Source organism: Pelodiscus sinensis, chromosome 13, assembly GCF_049634645.1.
Source record: "Pelodiscus sinensis isolate JC-2024 chromosome 13, ASM4963464v1, whole genome shotgun sequence".
Classification (NCBI taxonomy): domain Eukaryota; kingdom Metazoa; phylum Chordata; order Testudines; family Trionychidae; genus Pelodiscus; species Pelodiscus sinensis.
The window spans coordinates 12,281,948-12,289,249 of NC_134723.1; the positions used below are offsets into that span (position 1 = coordinate 12,281,948).

General features: G+C 53.6%; 1 long non-coding RNA gene across 1 annotated transcript; it reads right to left on the reverse strand.

Moving 5' to 3' along the window:
* Positions 1–5,138: 5,138 nt before the first annotated feature.
* LOC142831280 (uncharacterized) lies at positions 5,139–7,016 on the reverse strand. Its single transcript, XR_012906993.1, has 3 exons — positions 6,665–7,016; positions 5,828–6,041; positions 5,139–5,636 (listed from the first exon to the last, which is right to left on the reverse strand). It is a non-coding gene; the product is annotated as an uncharacterized LOC142831280 (long non-coding RNA).
* Between the last annotated feature and the right edge of the window lie 286 nt (positions 7,017–7,302).

Here is a 7,302-nt window from a genome sequence, read left to right on the forward strand (position 1 = left end):
ACACAAAAAAATCGTCAAATGAGATTAATAGATAGCAGTTTTAAAACAAAGGACAAATTTTTGACACAATGTCATCCTGTGAAACCCTTTGCCAGAAGATGATGTGAAGGCCAACACTATAGCAGAGTTCAAAAAAGAACTAAATAAGCTCATGGATGATAAGTCTATCACTGGCTATTAACCAGGATAGGCAGAGACACAACACCAAAACCATGCCTTATGGGGATGCCCTGCCATTTCTCTAGTCTGTCCTAGAATGAGTTATTAGATTTCCTTAGTTATTAGGATGAAGACCAAACCTTTAGTCAACAATAAATCAGTAATTTAACCACAGACAAACTCAGTCCTTTACACTTATATAACACCTCAATTTTCCAGAACTGGTATATTGCTTAGCTTGGTACCAGTTTTTGTCTTCCAGTAGGCTCATCTGTAAGAATCTATTTCCTTCTGTTTTTTTGTTCACCTATTCAACAACGGCATCTTTAGAGGTTCCCCAGTATGCAAGGAGCCTTGAATAGGCATAAATATTTTAAAAGTAATGGGGGGTCAATTGCACCTTTTGGAGATTGGGGCAAGTGTGCTGCTATTGTTTAATGTCGATACAACATCTCGAGCACAGGAGCATACAGTTCACATAAAAGGAAGACAAATTTGCCTACACTGAAAGTGAATTAAAAAGAAAGGAGAGAAAGAAGATAGCTCTCCTGACAGATAAGGATTAGTGTAACTACTGCAAAGAAGTCATTCTTAGCTCTCATCCTGGAAGTAAACTGTTATGCACTTAAAAAATAGCTTTTGGCTTTTCCACCCTGTCACAAGGTTTGACTTTAGCAACATGTTTCAAAGAAGGATATTTTCTGAGTGAAGGGAAAGTCAGACTGAGTTAAAAATTAATCTGTACATGACAACTTGTATTACCTAATTTTTGCATAATGAGGTGGCTAGTCATCGTTGCTAGGGACAGAAATGATCCTAATCAAACTACATGACTCTCTTCTTTTTTGCATTCTTTACAAAATAAGAAACTCATTATAATTCCTTTGGGTTCAACCCTGCTTTTAGAAATGCCAGCAGGAATACATCTTCATGTATCATGTAAAATCATGCAGATTTGTATGCAAAATGCAGAAACAGACTTTACAGGAGTCACATATTCAAGAATTGGGTAGAGAACATTTGATGTTCCATGTATTATTTATACTGTTACTTCAGTTTACTTTTTAATTTGTGTGACATAATTGGAGCCACTGGAGAATGAATTCCTGTCTAGATGTACATAACAGGTGCAACACAGATGCAGTGAGCAGCACTCACCTTGTGTGTGGGAGAGGGTATTTTTAAGACTTCTAGAATCCAGGAACATAATTAGAATTTGACTTCTGCATAGCAGGAGACAAGTTTGGTGAAGGTCAGGTGAGGATTTCTCAGCATGAGCACATAGGGCTAGATCTACAAAAGATCTTAGGTGACTAACTGCCAGTTTAGAAGCCTAAATCCAAAGTTAAGAGCCTCAAATCTCCTGCTCAATTGCCACCTATGCCTGTAGGCACCTAATGTCCCATAAAGATTCACTGGCATTGAGACTGGAACTTAATGTGCATGCCCTAATCACCAGGCTGTGTAGAATAATTCTTAGCCTTTCTGTGGCCCAATGAATGTTTAAGTATTTTATATAGATGGAAACAGCTTCAACAGTAGTGACAAAGAGGGTATGTCTAGATTACATGCCTCTGCCGAGAGAGGCATGTAAAATAGGCTACCCGACATAGTCAATGAAGCCGTGATTTAAATATCCCCGGCTTCATTAACATAAAAATGGCCACCGCCCTGTGCCTGTCAGATGTCTGCCTCAACCCCGGAACTACAGGGTATCTTGGAATAGGTCTCTCTTGGTATGTCTAGATTACATGCCTCTGCTGACAGAGGCATGTAAAATAGGCTACCCGACATAGTCAATGAAGCCATGATTTAAATATCCCCAGCTTCATTAACATAAAAATGGCCGCCACCCTGTGCCAGCTCAGCTGATCGTCGACACAGCGTGGCAGTCAAGATGCGGATAGGTCAACAAGGGAAGCCTTTGTCGAACTCTTTTATAAACCTCAATTCATGAGGCACAACGGAACAGTCAACAAAGGCTTCCCTTGTCGACCAATCCACATCTTGACTGACACGCTGTGCCGACGATCAACTGAGCCGGCACAGTGCGGCGGCCATTTTTATGTTAATGAATCTGGGGATATTTAAATCACGGCTTCATTGACTATGTCGGGTAGCCTATTTTACATGCCTCTCTCGGCAGAGGCATGTAATTTAGACATACCAAGAGAGACCTATTCAAAGATATCCTGTAGTTCAGGGGTTGAGGCAGACATCTGACAGGCCTGGATGTAGGTTAGGCAAAGTGGGGATTTAAATCCAAATCTCCCACAACCAGAGGTGTGCATTAATTACTGGACTATTATACCATAACCAATGTTATGAGAAAGGCCTGACCTGGCATATCACAAGAGAGAATTGACCACTGTGAATCCTTAGTGAACATAAGAACATAAGAATGACCATACTAGTTCAGACCAAAGGTCCATCTTGCCCAGTATCCTGTCTGCCGATGGTGGCCAATACCAGATGCCCCAGACGGAAGGATTACAACAGGTAATCCTCATAAGATCCCCGCCCTGTCACCCACCTCCAGAGAAACAGAAGTTATTCCTACTCATCCTGGCTAATAACCATTGATGTACCTAACCTCCACAAATCTATCTAGCTCTTTTTTGAACCTTGTTAAAATTCTAGCTTTCACCTCATCCTCTGGCAAGGAGTTCCACAGGTTGACTGTGCGCTAAGTGATGAAAAACTTCCTTTTGTTTGTTTTAAACCTGCTGCCTATTAATTTCATTTCATTTCAGTGGAAGTAGGATCCTGCCTCCAGCCTAGATCTAGCTAATTAACTCCTTCTAAAGACTCTCAGAGGGGTAGCCATGTTAGTCTGTAACTTTAAAAGTGAGTAGTCCTGTGGCACCCTAGGGTATGTCTACACTACAGCACTAATTTGAACTAACTTAGTTCAAATTAGTTAATTCGAACTAAGCTAATTTGAACTAGCGCAGCTTGATTTAAAAACTAGTTCGAATTAGTGTTTTGCTAATTCAAACTAGTGCGTCCACACTGATTGGACGCTGAGGCACATTTAAGGGCAGCTGAAACCGGTTCTGGCAGGGCATCGTGTCAGTAGTTGCTTTGTGTGGCTGCTGTCTGAGGCTATCTGAGGCTCGTGCTTAAAGGGACCCCACTGGACAGCCGGTTCTCAGCTTTTCCTGCTTGCTTGCCTACCTCGCCGAGGGACAGCAAAGCGTTTTTCTCTATGCCCGTGTGTGTCAGTGCTTCCCTTCGGGGATGCCGCCACTGGTGGCAACATGGAACCAGAGTTCCCCCTGCACTTTCTGGTGCAGTTTCTGGACTTCCTGCTGCAAGCCTGCCAGCTATGGGTGGAGGCTGCAGTGCACCACCTGGTGCACATCAGCTCCCTGCCTCTCCGCCTGGCCACCCTGGGGGCCATGGTGTAGATGCGGCGGCGCCCGGGCACCAGAATGCCCCACTGCATCTGGCGTCTGGACACCAGCAGCGACGTGGCACCGCATCGTCCTGGAGAGCGGGGGAGAACAACAGTGGACCCAGAACTTCAGAATGAAGAGGGACACCTTCCTGGAGCTCTGTGAGTGGCTCACCCCTGCTCTGCGCAGAAGGGACACTCGCATGAGGCCCGCCATCCCCCTCCAGAAGCATGTGGCCATCGCCCTCTGGAAGCTCCACGCCGGACAGCTACCGATCTGTCGGGAACCAGTTCGGCATGGGGAAATCCACCGTCAGAGCAGTGCTCATGCAGGTACGGCACTCACCAGCCACTGGACCAGGGGCGACGGGGGGCTGCAAGGAGGGGATGGGCTGCCCCAGGGAAAATGGGGGCTGGGAGGGAAGGAGGCAAAAGTGCCCCGCACTGGAGGGGCCGGTCTCTCCCGCCCGTACTACACGCCGCCTGGGGGGGTTGCTTCCGGGAGTGGGGTGCGGGGCACTGCCAGGGCACAAACACTTCCAGCCACCTGGGTGCCCCACTGATTTGTGCTTTGCTGTGTCTCTCCGCAGGTAGTCAAGGCTATCAACCGAGTGCTGCTCCACAGGGTGGTCTGCCTCACTGACCCGTACGCCATCATCCGGGGGTTTGGCGCCCTCGGCTTCCCCAATTGCGGGGGGCCATCGACAGGATGCACATCCCCATCCGTGCCCCGGAACACCAGGACTCCCAGTGTGTGAACCGCAAGGGGTACTTCTCCGTGATCCTGCAGGCCATGTGTGACCACCGGGGACAGTTCACGGACATTAATGTGGGCTGGTCCGGCAAGGCACACGACGCACGGGTGTACCGGAACTGCTCCGTGTGTCAGAGGCTGCAGGCCAGGACCATCTTCCCCGACCGCCACATCAGGGTCGGGGACGTGGACATGCACTTCTGCCTGGTGGGGGATGCAGCCTACCCCCTACAGCCCTGGCTCATGAAGCCGTACACGGGGCACCTCAACCCCTCCCACCAGGCTTTCAATGCGAGGCTGACCAGGGCCCACATCATGATAGAGGGGGCCTTCGGGCGACTGAAAGCCCGGTTTAGGTGCCTCCTCACCCGCCTCGACCTTGCCGAGCACTACATCCATCCCGTGGTGGCAGCATGTTCTGTGCTACACAGTCTGTGTGAGTGAAAGGGGGAGGCTTTCCTGCCAGCCTGGATGGCTGATGCTGACTGCATGGCTGGCCAGTACGCTCAGCCCCGCACTGCCACAGGGGGCTGTCAGGATCCGGGAAGCCCAGTGGGGGGCCGTCAGGATCCGGGAAGCCCTGCGGGAGAGCTTCCAGGTGGAGGAGGAGGACTGAACTCTCCCTGCATGCCCCATTGGGGCCTTCTTCCACCCTCCCCCTCTTCCCCTTTCCCCTCCTTAACCTCCCCTCATAAGTAATGTAAAATAAAGACACCTGTTTTAGCAAACAAAATCTCTTTGTATTGTACATAACTGGGGTAGGGGGAGGGAGGAGTGAGGGTGGGAGAGGGGAGGGGGAAACCTGGGAGGGGGGAGCTGAAAGGGGGTGGAAGGGGAGGAAGGGAAGGAAAGGGAAAGCTCAGGCTTGGGGGTCCAGCTGGCTCTCCCGTCTCGCAACACTGCGGGTGCGGGGACCTCGGGGGGGAGCGTGTGTGGAGGGTGGGGCAGGAGGGACGGGGGCGGAGGAAGTGGGAGAGGGAGCAGGACTGGGAGGGGGAGCAGGAGTAGGGGGAGCAGGGGCAGCAGGAGTGGGAGGAGGAGCGAGAGCTAGGGCAGCTGCAGGAGCTGGAGCAGGAGGAGGCAGGAACCTGTCAACCAGGGTTTGGAGGTGGCCTCTGAGGGCACAGCTCTGATCCTCCAGCACCTCCAAACTCCGCTGGCGGAGCCAAAGGTCCTCCCGGACCCAGTGCTCCTGATTGTGGAGCAGCCGCTCCATAGACCAGAGGTGCCGCCGCTGGTAGTCCTGGTTCCTGGCTCTCCTGCTGGCCCAGGCACGGGTGGCTGTTGCAGGCGGGGTGGTGTGCCCTGCAGTCCCAGGTGCTGCGGCTGTGGTGAAACAAGAGCAGCAGTCAATTCTCCCTGGGCCCAGGTGGGTGAAACCCAGCCCCCCTCTGCAAGGCCAGGGCCCCTGCATGACACCCAGCTGCTTCTCCGTGGTGGGCAAGGCCTAGGTGCACGGTCCCTGGGCTCCCTCTCCCAACCCCCCGTACACATAAGGGGAGCATGATGGTACTCACAGGTGGAGGCCTCCCCAGCCTCGGACGACACAGGAGACGTGCTCAGTGGGGTGCCTCGGGGGTCTTGGGTCCTGGGCAGGCTCCTGGCAGGCTCCTGGATCTCGACGTCCTCTGGCTCCTCCTCCTCCGTGTCCGGGAGTAGTCCCTCTGACCCGGGGTCAATCACCACCCGGGAGGCATGGACGGCGTCAGCCCCGAGGATGCGGTCCAGAGCCTGAAAGTGGGGAAATGCCTCCGGGTCGGCCCCTGGCTGGCAGGCCCGGGAATAGGACTGCCGCAGGTCCTTAATTTTGCAGCGGACCTGCTCCCGGCTGCGCTGGTGGCCTCTGGTGGCCAGGCTGGCAGCCATGCAGCTGTAGACGGCCGCGTTCCTGTGGCTAGTACGGAGATCGTGGACATTGGAGGCTTCCCCCCAAACCTGGATGAGGTCCACGATCTCCGCACTTGACCAAGCGGGCGCTCGCCTCTTGCGTCCCCGGGCAGGCTCCTGGGAGCTGCCAGGCTGGTCCTGGGGAGCAGTGGAGGGCTGGGTGGCATCGGGTGGCTGGCTCATTTTGTGGCAGGTGCAGGCTCTGCTGGCTGGGTGCTGGCAGGCTTGCAACTGGCACAAACAGTGTAGCCAGCCCGTGGCCCTTTAAGGGCTCCGGGGCCGGGAGGGGGGCAGTAGAGTTTGCCTGGTGTTGGCCAGAGTGGCCACCAGGGCAATCTGGGAAGGGCTAGCCTCCCACTACAGGCAGTCCCCGACTTACGTGGATCCGACTTACGTCGGATCCCTAGATACGAACGGGGTGAGGCAACTCCTGCACATGCGCAGCAGCATTCCCGGGGCTCGCTCACCTGGGTCCTAGGATCCTCCTCCTCCTCGGGCCGGCTCCGACTGGGGTCCCGCAGAGCTGCCGGGCAGAGGAAAAGTGCCTCCCCACGCCCGCTGCCCCCCCCCACCCCCCTGCCAGCAACAGGCTGCCGAACAGACAAAAGCAGCCTCTCTGCCCCTCCTCCCCTCTATACATGCCGGGCTCCCGGAGCACAGCAGCGTCCCCGGGGCTCGCTCACCTGGGTCCTAGAATCCACCTCCTCCTCCTCTTCGGCCGGCTCCAACTGGCCTCTGCCTGCAGCAGCTGGCCACAGGGACAGGGATCCTGCAGAGCTGCCGGGCAGAGGAAAAGTGCCTCCCCACGCCCGCTGCCCCCCCCCCGCGGCCTCGCATCCTGCACGCCTCCCTCCTCCCCTCCTGCCAGCAACAGGCTGCCCCCTCCCCTGAGCAACAGGCTGCCGAACAGCAGACAAAAGCAGCCTCTCCGCCCCTCCTCCCCCTATACATGCTGGGCTCCCTGGGCAAACAAAGACTCCACCAAAACAAACAAAGTGCTGGCCTCATTGTGTTAGCAAAAAAAGGACCCTCCTCCTAGAACCCTGGGTGGTGTATGGAAATAAAGCTATTAGCTCAAAGCATGGTGCAGAGCTGTTTGGTATTT